Here is a 12,533-nt window from a genome sequence, read left to right as displayed (position 1 = left end):
AGACTGTATGTTAAATGTACATCTGGTCTGGTTTGCTTCAAGTGAATGTAGAGTTATTATGTCTTTTTGAAAACGTAGGTAAACAGAAGTAAACATGAATTTTACAAAATGAATTATCATTATCATACGTGCAGTTGTGGGCATACGCTAGTCGGGTTATACAGGCTAGATAAAGCTAGAGACATCTGTGAGCTTCGGAGATACAGTTCGACTCAAATGAGACGGACAAAGTACTCCAGAATGACACTGAGATAAAGCGTTAGCGTATTTGTGAGCTCACTATTAACCCTTTAATAGGTCGATGGGCAAATGTATGATGCAACAGATGTTTCATGTGAAATGTGTACCTGTGAAATGTACGACAGTGAAATGTACCACGTGCGTCCTGACATGTACATGCAATGAACACGGATGTGACCCGGAAATGTAAACGTGCATTGTGGGGTGGTTGAAGTGTAATCTCGTCATGTCACCCTTGGCCAGAGTATCAACATGAAATGAAACACACTCACACATGTTACATAACAATATCCCATAGATTAGAGAATAGGTCTTCAGCAACCCTTGTTTACCTAAGAGGCGACTACTGGCGCCGGATGGTCAGGTTCGTTGACTTGGTTGATGCATCTTATCCCAATTGCGTAGGTCGATGCTCATGATGTCAATCACTGGATTGTCTGGTCCAGACTCGATTATTTACAGACCGCCGTCATATAGCTGGAATATTGTTGATTGTTGCGTTAAACAACAAACAAACAAACAAACAAAGAAGATGATGCAATAAGTCCACAGTTTCAATTCTAGACCAGTCATTGTATGACTAGCGTTACACAGATAGTGTCAATGATGTGTGCCTTGAGCTGGTATGTGTTTGGATCTAGTTAGGGAACCAGGGGTCAATAGTATGAGCATCAGTCCAAGTTGTAAGGCTCTTGTGGTTCAGATGTGAATGAGGATATCAAGGGCAATCAGTGGGTTTACAAACTCACGTTTCATTTCACGTGGGCTGTGGCCATATGTGCAGCCAAGAGATAAGTGTTATCAGTATGTGATATATATGAACTATAATGTGTCTATCGTATACATGTCTAACATGTATGTAGCATAGGACACACTCCGCCTCAGTGGTCTAGTTGACATCGCGTCTTCCCGGAAAGTGGAAGGTCGTGGTTCGATCCCCGGCTTCATCACACCAAACTACCTTAAAGATGGTACTTGCTATCACCTGCCTGGCGTGCGGCATTATGAGGATAAAACTCACCTCACCTCACCATAGGCCTACACTGATGACTCATAGCCATGTGCCATCAATGCTCAGTCCATAGATTCTGGCCCTGTGGCCAGTTGAACCACATCCAAAGAGCTCTGTACTAACGATCCAATCGACTACGTTTCTTCTTGTGTTTAGAAATAATACATGCTAAAGGTGCAGCAACGAAACCCACCAACAGTGTAAATACACAAGCCTCTTGCTTGTTTTTACCTTACACAACACCCCTAACACCAATCAGATAAATGTATTTAAGAATCATTAATCGAGGGACACATTACAAAGGAACATTCCATCCCGCATTGCGATACATAATAAATTTCATCTTATAAGAAAATCTCACAAAATGTGAACAGCAAGATAGATAGGAACAGGAGACAGAAGGCTAGGCAGGCCTATCAGCAATCGGAAATACCAAAGGCGGATAGAGGATGTTATGTAGGGAAAAGATTAGGGGTCGAGCCCCGTATCCCCTTTATTATCTAATTCACAGTATTATCAGCATTATACCAATATTATACATGTAATAATGTTGTCCCCATCGGGAATACGGGTTAGCGAAGGTCCCTAGCAACCTGTGCTGGTAGTAAGAAAATGCGACAAAATGGATCGGGTGGTCAGGCTCGATGATTGATTGTGTGTCATCGTAACCCGATCTTGGATCATTGGTCATAATCACTTGATTGTCTGGTCTAGACACGAATATTTACAGGTCGCTGAATGGTTTTGAGTGCGGCGCTAAACAACAAACAAAAATATATAATGTTGTTGCATATTTCATGTGCATATGATATCTGCACGGAAGACCTGAACTGGAGTTAGGAAGACGTAGGTGTTTCTCGCTAGTGTGAGAATGTATATTTGGACTGGCATAAAAATAGCAGAAATTGATCGGAATATCGATGGGCTGTGTTGGTCCTTCCTCGTGGTCTCCTGAACACTACATGCTGGTGTATCTGCTTCTGGAGTGAGATTTGCAACACAGACTAGGGCCAGAATCAAAATAGCATTAAAACACCGCCTGTCAGTCTGGGTGTGGAAAGATGTAAACTGATTTCATGTTGGCAAGTATCACTAAAATGAAGACATCCTACAGTGCCAAGTGGGAGGTTGGTTGGCATTTTTATGTGTTATGTAAAAAGCTAGGGTTCTTTGCCCAATGTATGTACAATGAATTCCATTCTTGGTGTCGTTCTTGTCAAGACTCGATTATTTACAGACCGATCAGGTTCCGGACTGAAGATGACTGTTTTGCCACATGTTTCAAATTCACCTGAAATTCACCTGTATCTCCCTATAAGACCCGTGAAGATCCGGGTTAGAATAGGTCTTCAGCAACCGATGCTTGCTGTAATAGGCGACCATGCTTATCCTTAGATGCGACTAACGGGATCGGGTGATCAGAGTCGCTGACGTTGTTGATGCATGTCATCGTATCCCAATTGTGTGGATCGATGCTCATGATGTCAATCACTGGATTGTCTGGTCCGATTATTTACAGGCCGCCGTCATATAGCTGGATATGCTGAGTGCGCGGCGTTAAACAACAAACTCACTCTTGGTGATGGGTAAGAAAATTTATAATCTAGCCCACGGGACATCGATATAGGTGAAATTAGTTTCAATAATTCTCACTGAACATTATAGTTTTTGCTTCATAACGATTGGGTAGTTTGTCAAATGATCCATTGTTTTCATTGTCTGTGAAGATGCCCATAGCAAAGTGTCTAAAATAATTGAAGAAGACGTCAATCATTGTCTACGACGTCACAAAGGAATTTATGTCGGCGTCAGTAGTCGAGTAACTGACGTATTTTTTTCTAAGTATTCTCAGAAAAATTACCAAGGGCTACAAAAGAATACCCTTTTGGCAACGACTAATGTCAGATGATCTGTCAACAATGAACTAATGTTGTAAGGTCCTCAAGGCTCGGAACTAAAACATTAATTCACACGGGACAGAAATGCTGTCGCTTGTTGACTACAAATACAATTAATACTCACTCATCACTTGGATAATCTAGTCATCGTTGGATGGTATTGACGTGTCATTTCAAGAGAGTGATAGAAGGCATGCTTGAAAGTTTTCATTAAACTCCTTCTTCGTCATTTCAAATAAATCATGCAGCAATCAGAACTTAATGTTATTGATCAAGACACGTTTAGAATAATCTGTCGAAAAACCTAACCAGCTTTCTCGTTGATGTTAACTTTTACGAACGTTCATGTCAAAATCAATCTGCGTTATGTATGTAATGACGCCACATGAGATTAGATACACGCATACTCAAACAGTAAGAACATAGGCATATCTAGTAGATTCTATTCCGAGAATGCCTATCATACTTGCCGATACACGTGAACTTTGACAGTTTCGGAGTTCTGTCTTCATTTGACAAATGTAAATCCACAGTTTTATGCAAGAACTTCAACATTTCTCAAAATTTTCTTCTGAGCATTGCACTAAATTACCACTCTGTTGGACCTGTACTCAGATGAGAGAAAATCGAAACTTAATTGGGAACATGCATATTATGTTTTTGTCTGACGAGGCACAGCCACGCACTGACAATAAAAGTAAAATCTGAGGGCAAGCATGTCTGTAGATTATAATCCCCATCCTAATAAGAACCTGTTCTCAGTATATAGTCTGTCGCTGTTCATGACGGGATTGCCAAGTGGTTATAAAATCGCCCTGAAGACCCATTTCTAATTTGAGTGCATTTCTGGACCAAGTCATGGCGTCCCCGTCATCATACCGCTGCAGTATTGCTAAAAGCGGCGTAAAGCCATACAAACCAATTCAAGTGCATGATTAGTATTCTTCAGTCGAACCATAGCGTTTCTGCCAAACCACTTAGATATTCCAATTTGTGTTAGACGTCCTTTATTTTTGGCTCCTGACATCACGCACAAAGATGTGATATAGTTCCATTGAGGGTGTCTGTTTCATGGGGTTGCCACTTCATTTTTTGTTCTAATAGCCTGTGCCGGACGATTTAACGATTAGGCTGCAAACCACATTGAATGTAAGTCTCGTCCTGCATCTTTGTTGCTTGGAAGAAGCAATTTTGGTCTTGAAGCGTTGGCGTCTCTTTCATCGAGGCCATGTGTTCGATAGTAGTATCACACACGACATGCTGCATTAACTAACGTAGGGCTGAATCCCGGATGAATATTAACCAAAATCATGTTTATTCGTGAGTGACCCCCCTCACCTCACACGCACGCACGCACGCCATTAATACTCTGATTATACCTTAAACAAATCTGGGGTTTTCACTGCACAGAAAATCATAATCTCTTGTAAAGTATACCCAGAACTTCTTCTCGGCCGTTATTATACCAAACAATGACAGTGTATGAATAGCTATTATCCACTTCGTATTGAGCTTCAGTTTCACGACCTTCACATATCCGAGCCAAATGGCACCCTGCCTCCCTGTCTAGCGTTTGATCACTTCCTGGTAGACGTCACCCTCACCCTAAATGTGAAATCAATACAAAACATGAAGATGGAGCCCAATTTGACCTGTGGGCCATCGATTGTCGATCATCGTTACTTATTTACGACAGAGTGATTACGATGGATCGGGCATAAACAGCATGCAGACATCTGTGGACTCACATAGGAACGATCTCGTAGAAGCGGATTTTAAAAGACTGGTTAAACTAAGTCAATTTTGGATCCGACTAAGTTCGTGCCAAGCTGAGTAATAATAAGCTGGATTCCGATCGTCTATTTTGGCAAGGAATTTTAATTTCTTCCAGAGACCAATTGTTTCTGCTTACTTACCAACAATGATTTTTTAAACTACTCTGCAATCTGATACCACACAACCATTAAACTTGAAAGAGAACTAGTAAGTGTGATCTCGCGGTTCTATTTCTAGAAAAGGTTTAGACGTGAGGCTTAAATATTTTAACTGCAGTCGGGATATCTTTCCATTTAATGTCAACCTGCTGGAATTGGATTAAATGCAAACACATGCCAGATGTGAAGGATTCCGTATCTAGCTTCTGATGAATTATTAGATTGGGTTCTTTTGGCAAGGGTCTCAAGTATGGACATGGTCCCCTCAGACTGCTACATGCTATGTCATTGAATCTGAATACTGGAATAAAAGATCTGCGACCTCGTACAGAGGGAACGTGAGGTTGAGATGGGCTGGCTGTATAATAGCGAAATAGTCAACATGGAAGTAGATCCTATCAATCAAGTCGTGTGTTACGATACCAGTTCGATCGAAACCCTACGAATATTATCCTTTCAAAAACCTTCCCTTTATGCATAAAATGACACGGGTCTACCACGACAAGAATACTAATCCAAGGTTATCAAATCAGGGGTAACTATGTGAATTGCACCAGCAAGAAAAAGCGAGTTTTTAATATCAGACGTTGAATACTCTGATGGATCTTGCACGTTCCCGAGATCCCGAAATTTGGAAACCGGCCCAAAATGCAAACTCTCCCGATTTCCAATATGAGACGTAGATTCGAGGTAAAGGCTAGTGGATAGTGGCAGTAGTCGATGTCGTTCTAAATGAGTACTTCTCATCTCCTCGATGCGTTCTACCCCGTCATTGCTGCCAAAGTCAATTCTGTGGTTTTCCATTATCTAGTTCCTCAAGGCTGTTTGCTCGTCTGACAAGCACTGGTGTCACCATCGTACAAAAGAGTAAAGGAGACTGCTTTTTGTGATGTTTAATATAAGACATATAAAGTTTGTGAAACCAAGTATAAATGATTTATTTTCAATAGAACTTCGCAAAAAAATCTAATTCACATTAGTACTGCACTGAAACAATTCGAGTCCAATATATTTATTGATTTTATTATGTTCTATTCAAACTTTTCCTTGTAACAATAGGTCCTTGACGAACAAGGCGACACAGTGGATAGGGTGGTCAGGCTCGGTGACTTGGTTGATTGTGTGTCATCGTAGCCAGAAGGCGTGATACGTTACTCATAATACACTACCGGGCAAAAGAAAGAAGACACTTGAAAATTGGATTTGACCGAAACTTTACAACCGTTATCAAAACGTTTCTAGGCTGAAAAAAGTCGCCGAAACACTGTAGACTTAAAGTCTAAAACATAACTTTGATACCCTTTTCAAATACACTGCCATCGAACAACCTTTTCTTGTTTGTTTCACTTTTAGCCACCATCAAACATAGCTGTATACTTTCTTTTGCCTGGCAATTGAAAAAATCAAGTGTGTCTGGACCAGCCTCGATTACCTACAGGCCTTTGGCATATAGCGAGAATATTGCTCAGTGTGGCGTTAAACAACAAACAAATTTAATTATATGGAACGTGACGCTGTTTTGACAAACTATTACTATAACGTCGGTATTCAAAACTGTCTGATTTGACAGTGAATATTTGGTAGGCATTGTAAAATATCAAAATCCTGGTCGCCTACCTTTTCCAACTAAGTCATGTACTAAACCATTACAAATCCCAGACTGCTCAGCCGTTCTGTATGAAGACTGACACCATCGCTTGTCAGACGAGCACGCACAGCCTTAAGGAACTAGGAAATGGAAAACCACAGAATTGACCTTGAAAGCAGCGCCTCGAGGATGATGAGAAATAGTCATTAGAACGAAATTGACGACTTCCACTGTGAATTTAACCTTTACTACGAATCTAATCTCAAGTTTGATATCGGGATATTTTTTAGTAATTCATGCTGGATTCGAAAGGTCGGGATCGCAAGAACGTGATAATGTCCCTCAGTGTATTGCACATCAAATAGACCGGAAGATTCCGCTCCGCCCAGCTACGCAATAACCTCATCTTTCTGTTCAGCGACATTGTAATAACAGGAACCGTTCTGACGTTCGAATATGGCTTACAAACTAGTACCATCTGACGTCCTATCTTCAGCAATATATGGAAATCATGTGACAATATCTGTTCAGTGTCTCATGCTACAATAGCCACTGTAACAAAGATGATAAATTTGGACTATCTTTTTAGCCTTTTGCCATCGGTATTGTTTAACTTGGCTTTGTTTCGTCTCAAGCCTTGTTTCGGCATATTTCGTGCTATATGATAAACAACAAACATGATCAACAATATTACTTTGGTAAAAGCCCTTTCCATATCATAAAGATCGTAAGAAATGGGAGTCCATTTTACGATCCCGACTACATCAGAATCATGTGTTTATGAGTCACTATCAAATAGTGACGGTACCAGGTGTTCACGGAAAGGTGACCGTATCCTGCCCACTGGTGGCACCCGTACGCGCAACAAACACATGCAAGGCAAGGCAAAATAGGGAATTGCATAAGATGTGTTTTACTGAGGCGTCCAACTTGGAAATGCCCTCCACGCCTACTATAAATCGTTTTGAAAGCATTTCTATGGGGAGGTCTTGAATATCGTAACCTTGAGTAAACATCTTTTGAGCATGAACCGTATGGCACTCTTTGAAATCTTCGCAGAAACAGCATGGTTGATTGTACCTCAAATGTCGTGAAAGTGAGACACCAAAGGCATGTTGCTCCCCATTGAGGCAGTGCTGACTGTTGGAAAGTTGAAGTCACCCCTCTTGTCATACAATCTTGTGGATAGGTCTTCGTCACAGAGATGTAGAGATCTAAATAGGATTCAGATGGTCACTATGTTCAGAGACAAATACTCCATGAATCAAGGAATGAAATGTTTCACCATGTTTTTACCATGTTGAGATATAAATGACTGATATATTTCAAGGATACCATATGTTTTACATGTTTTACCCAGTTCAGAAATCGATGAGTGATATATTTTTAGAATACCAAATCGAGAGTACAAAATGGCCCGACACAACTGTGGATGTAACTCATCTGGTGCCTTTCCATTTTCAACCCAGAACGAGGAGGCATGTTTTATCCAACTTATGAACGGTCTAAATCCAAGAAATACCAAATAAAATAAGAAAACATCGACATACCTTAAAGTACAACAATACAGTGTATCGATTTATAAAAGGAATTCGATCAAAGCGTGCGAGAGAAAACCCACATGTAGCATGGACTAGCTGGAATCATGACATGATAAATTTAATAATTGCCTCGGTAGCTCAGTTGGAAAACAGTGGGTTACGATATGTAAAGTTGCATGTTCGATTCACGTCATGGAATTTTCATTTATAAAGTTTTTTGTACTTTTAACCAATCATCAAACAGAATTGTGTTCACATCAAGAGGCAAATTTATGAAACGTTTATTGTGAAACCTCAAAGCAGGTTTAGAAGTGACCCATTTCAAAACCTAGGTTTGGAAGAGAACCGCTTCAAAACCTGAGCTTGCATGATGAGCTGGTAACTAGGTTTACCCGAGGTTGTCAGGAACCGAATTCAATATCGGGTAATATGGTTTATAAAATTCCACCTCTGGCACTACAAAATGGTCTGATACAATTCTGTATTTAACTATGTCAAGTAATAACAAGCAATTCTATCTTCGACACTTCAAAATGGTCCAACACACAACTTCATAATGGCACACATGTGTGGGCCGCTGAACATGTTATCGCCGTCATATAGCTGGAATATCTCTGGATGCAGCATTAAACAACAAACAAAAAAGAGGACATGCTGTCTCTGAAACAATATTCTGATATCCATTGCTGTCTCTGAAACAATACTCTGTCCATTACCAGATTAATGGAATTATCAGAGGATTCTATTTCGCAGAAGTATTTTATGCAGGAGCGATGTTCGCTCTGTATGCCACAGTTTAAAATTACGATCAATATGTAAACACTATGCATAGCTATTATGACAATGACATGTTGGCAGTGCCTGTGACTCTATATGAATGATGACAATGGTCATTAAGTCCATGTTTACACATCATCCATTCCGTCAAGGCTGCATTTCGGATTGTTAGGAAATATTGAAATGAAAATCAATAGTCAAGAGTTTGTTATTCTAAATTTAGAAACTTCCTAATCGACAACCTCAAGTCGATTACTCGACATATGTTACTTCGTTTTAAATTTTAGCTCGGGCCATCTGTGAAAAGTATCAATATGTACGTCGAGCGTTACCTGTTGGTTTAATAACGACAATGTTAAGAAATGGTATGTCGCAATTTACTTATTTTGGCTACAAACCCGGACTTTGTTCACAATGAACGCATCCTTCTATACGACCCAACTACCCACATCCCTCTCATTCCCACAACGGTCTCACATCTAAAGGACAAGGTAGGGTGAAGATCCTACTTTGCCCAATGATAAGATCAACTTTGAAATATTGAAATTATCAGACACGTTCAATAGGCTAACAATTAGCCTCTTTTTCACTAAAAAATACAGTGGAAGGGGGAAACTGACTGAAAAAGTCCGAATTCTCTAACTTTTAGAGACAAATTAAACTATGATCAGGTTCCTGACTGAAGATGACTATTTTGTCACATGATGTAAATTCTCCTGAAATTCACCTGTATCGCCAAATACCCTTGGTGATCCGAGTTAGAAGTTGTAAGTTTTGTTCTTTTCCAAAATTAAGCAGATCGTTGGGGCCAATAAGTTCCGCGTCATACTATGTCACTTGTGGTCAATAGATCCCGATTCTTCAGCTATGCTCTATCATGTCCTTGTTATGATCAATATAACACTAAGTCAATGAGGGTTTATTCCAGATTACCGATGTAAGTAACGAATGACTAACGAAAAAAAGTATTCCTACCGAAGTGTGTTCAAAGGGCCGTTTTAAATTGATTAATTTAGTTGATTTGGCTTCAATAGTCTTACATAAATCTATCCATTTATCATATAATGACTAGGTTTCTCGGCAGGATAAAGCCTACGGATAAAAACGATATCCGTTGGGGTCATATGCGGATAGAGATGCAAATATCAAACGTCAAGTCGGGACTACTTTCCGTGTTTATAAACAAACATGGCGTCGCCCTTGTCATTCGGCAATAGAGTCAGAATTAACCATCGGGAATCTTGATAAACTACAGGGATAATTGCTATCATTATCAAAAGGACAGTCTAATATACTGAAAATCAGTGTCTAACTGTGACGTAGCTAAGACATTTTATACGTTTTGGCAACTTTGGAGATATAAATTTCGAAACAATTTTTGCGATGGAACCAGGCCTAGACAAGCGGGATCAGTAGCCATATCTGTATCTCTGCGGCTTGAAACCTTTTCCACAAATAAAAATAGTTGGATTTGTCCGAAATATTTTTGAACTGTTACCTTGTTTCCTTTTGTCGATGTGTGTACATCTGATTGCACTTCTTAACGTTATGACAGGACAGGCCGAGTGTCAACAACGTCTGACCGTGGCCGTGTCGTCTCATAGACTAGGGTTAGAGTAGCTTCCCTTTGACAAAGGGCAGTTACTCAAGCGGACAGACCGATGGATTGCCACGAAATGCAAGCAAAAACAATAATTGTTGTTTTGCGTATATGTTGCTTCGCCACTGTATAAAAAACAGATTTCAGTTGAAACTATATTGGCTACTGTCACTGTCCGACTGACACAGCACTTACCCTGTGACGTAATAAATATTAATGCGCGCATTCCAGGAAAACTCGCAATGTTTAGGTAATGTTTGTGAGAGAGGGAAGGCGATTTTCAAACACAGAATTAAAGAATGACATATATGATGAAGAGGTTATCACGCTTGTGTGTTTGGGGATGGTAAATATCCTGTTTTAGGAATAAACACAATGCTTTTAGCTCGCCAAGGCTGGCTTAATACAATGTTTATTCCTAATGCAGGATATTTACCATCCCCAAACACACTCGCGTGATAACCTCTATTTCATATTCAAACGTAAACTGCCGGGCAAAAGAAAATATACACACATGTCTTAGCTACTGGTATCATAGTTGTGTTTTGTTCCTGAAGTAGGCAGAGTTTTGGCGCCTGTTGTCAGACTAGTAACGTTTCGATAACGTTTGTATTTTTAGGTGAAATTCAATTTTCAAGTGTATGTTTCTTTTTACCGGCAATTTGGTTGTAAATTGCATTTTAGAAGATATTTCTTATGATTGTGGAAAGAGGTTTTTCGTGAATATGATAGTACTATGTTACATGTAATCGATGCCGTTGGAAGGTTTACAACGTTCTATTTAGTGTAGGCGAGGCTGCTGACGGCCATTTAGCAATTTCAGTTCTGGTATTACAGACATCACCGATCAATACTGGTATTTCAGTCAAGATACCACTTAAGACTTTCTGTGAATATTTCAAGACATGTATAGTTTTTTTTGCAAATCAGTCAGAAATAAACACGTTCAAGCATAAAATATTCTTGCAGTCGAGAGAACCAAATCACCCTATTAGCGTAAATCGTTTATACAATCTTCGAGGGTTTAATGTTTGGGGTACAGAATAAACCACTATTATCCTTGTACTGTGTGGTCGGTCACAGCCTGTATTTCATTAAAACAAAAAACAGGAACACAACAGTAAAAAAGCTGCTTTTGGTGTGGAACAATCAAAAGTTGTATTATCCTACTCAGAGAAATTTTATTTCCTAAATCAGTTTGAGTCTAACGTGTGAGTGGCGGGTTCTACCGGTAGGGCAGGACATGCTTACCCTTTTCGTGAACACCTGGTGTCATCACTGATTTTTCAGTGATGCATTCATAATATTTTCATCACTATTTGGCCTTTTAAGCCAAAAGGAATCTGTTCCGACGGATAATCGACACTGTCTTTTCACTGGAGTTGGCGTTTTATATTTAGGTTCAGATAATTCAGGGGACCATGGGGTAGCCTAGTGGTTAAAGCGTTCGCTCGTCATGCCGAATATCCGGGTTTGATTCTCCACATGGGTACCAAGTCCGTGCTTCTGCTTGAGTATTGCTAAAAGCGACGTAAAACTCACTCACTCACTCACTCACTCACTCACTCCGATAATTAAGATCCGATGTATGTCAATATTATTTACTGCATTTTTTCAAAAAACTGCCGAAAAACCAGCAACTCCTGATAAGCAGCCATGGAGCCTTTTTAACGAACACCTGGTGTCATCATTAATTTTCAGTGATGCATTCATATTTTTAACACTATTTTGCCTGTTACGCCAAATGGAATCTATTTTGACAAGTTGTTTGTTTGTTGTTTAACTCCGCACTCAGCAATATTCCAGCTGTATGACGTATGACCAGACAATCCAGTGATTGACATCATGAGCATCGATCTACGCAACTGGGATACGATGACATGCATCAACCAAGTCACAGAGCCTGACCACCCGATTTTGACATGTAATCGAGACTGATCATA

At 39.9% G+C, this 12,533-nt stretch overlaps 1 protein-coding gene across 2 annotated transcripts in view; it reads left to right on the top strand.

Annotated features, from left to right (window-relative positions):
• LOC124136031 (universal stress protein in QAH/OAS sulfhydrylase 3'region-like) overlaps positions 1 to 12,533 on the top strand; it is a 57,065-nt gene that overhangs the window by 20,263 nt on the left and 24,269 nt on the right. The gene's annotated exons all lie outside the window — the stretch shown is intronic.

This window comes from Haliotis rufescens, unplaced genomic scaffold (genome assembly GCF_023055435.1).
Source record: "Haliotis rufescens isolate VD_foot unplaced genomic scaffold, xgHalRufe1.0.p SCAF_44, whole genome shotgun sequence".
In the NCBI taxonomy this organism is placed as follows: Eukaryota; Metazoa; Mollusca; class Gastropoda; order Lepetellida; family Haliotidae; genus Haliotis; species Haliotis rufescens.
This window is presented reverse-complemented; position numbering and strand designations above follow the sequence as displayed.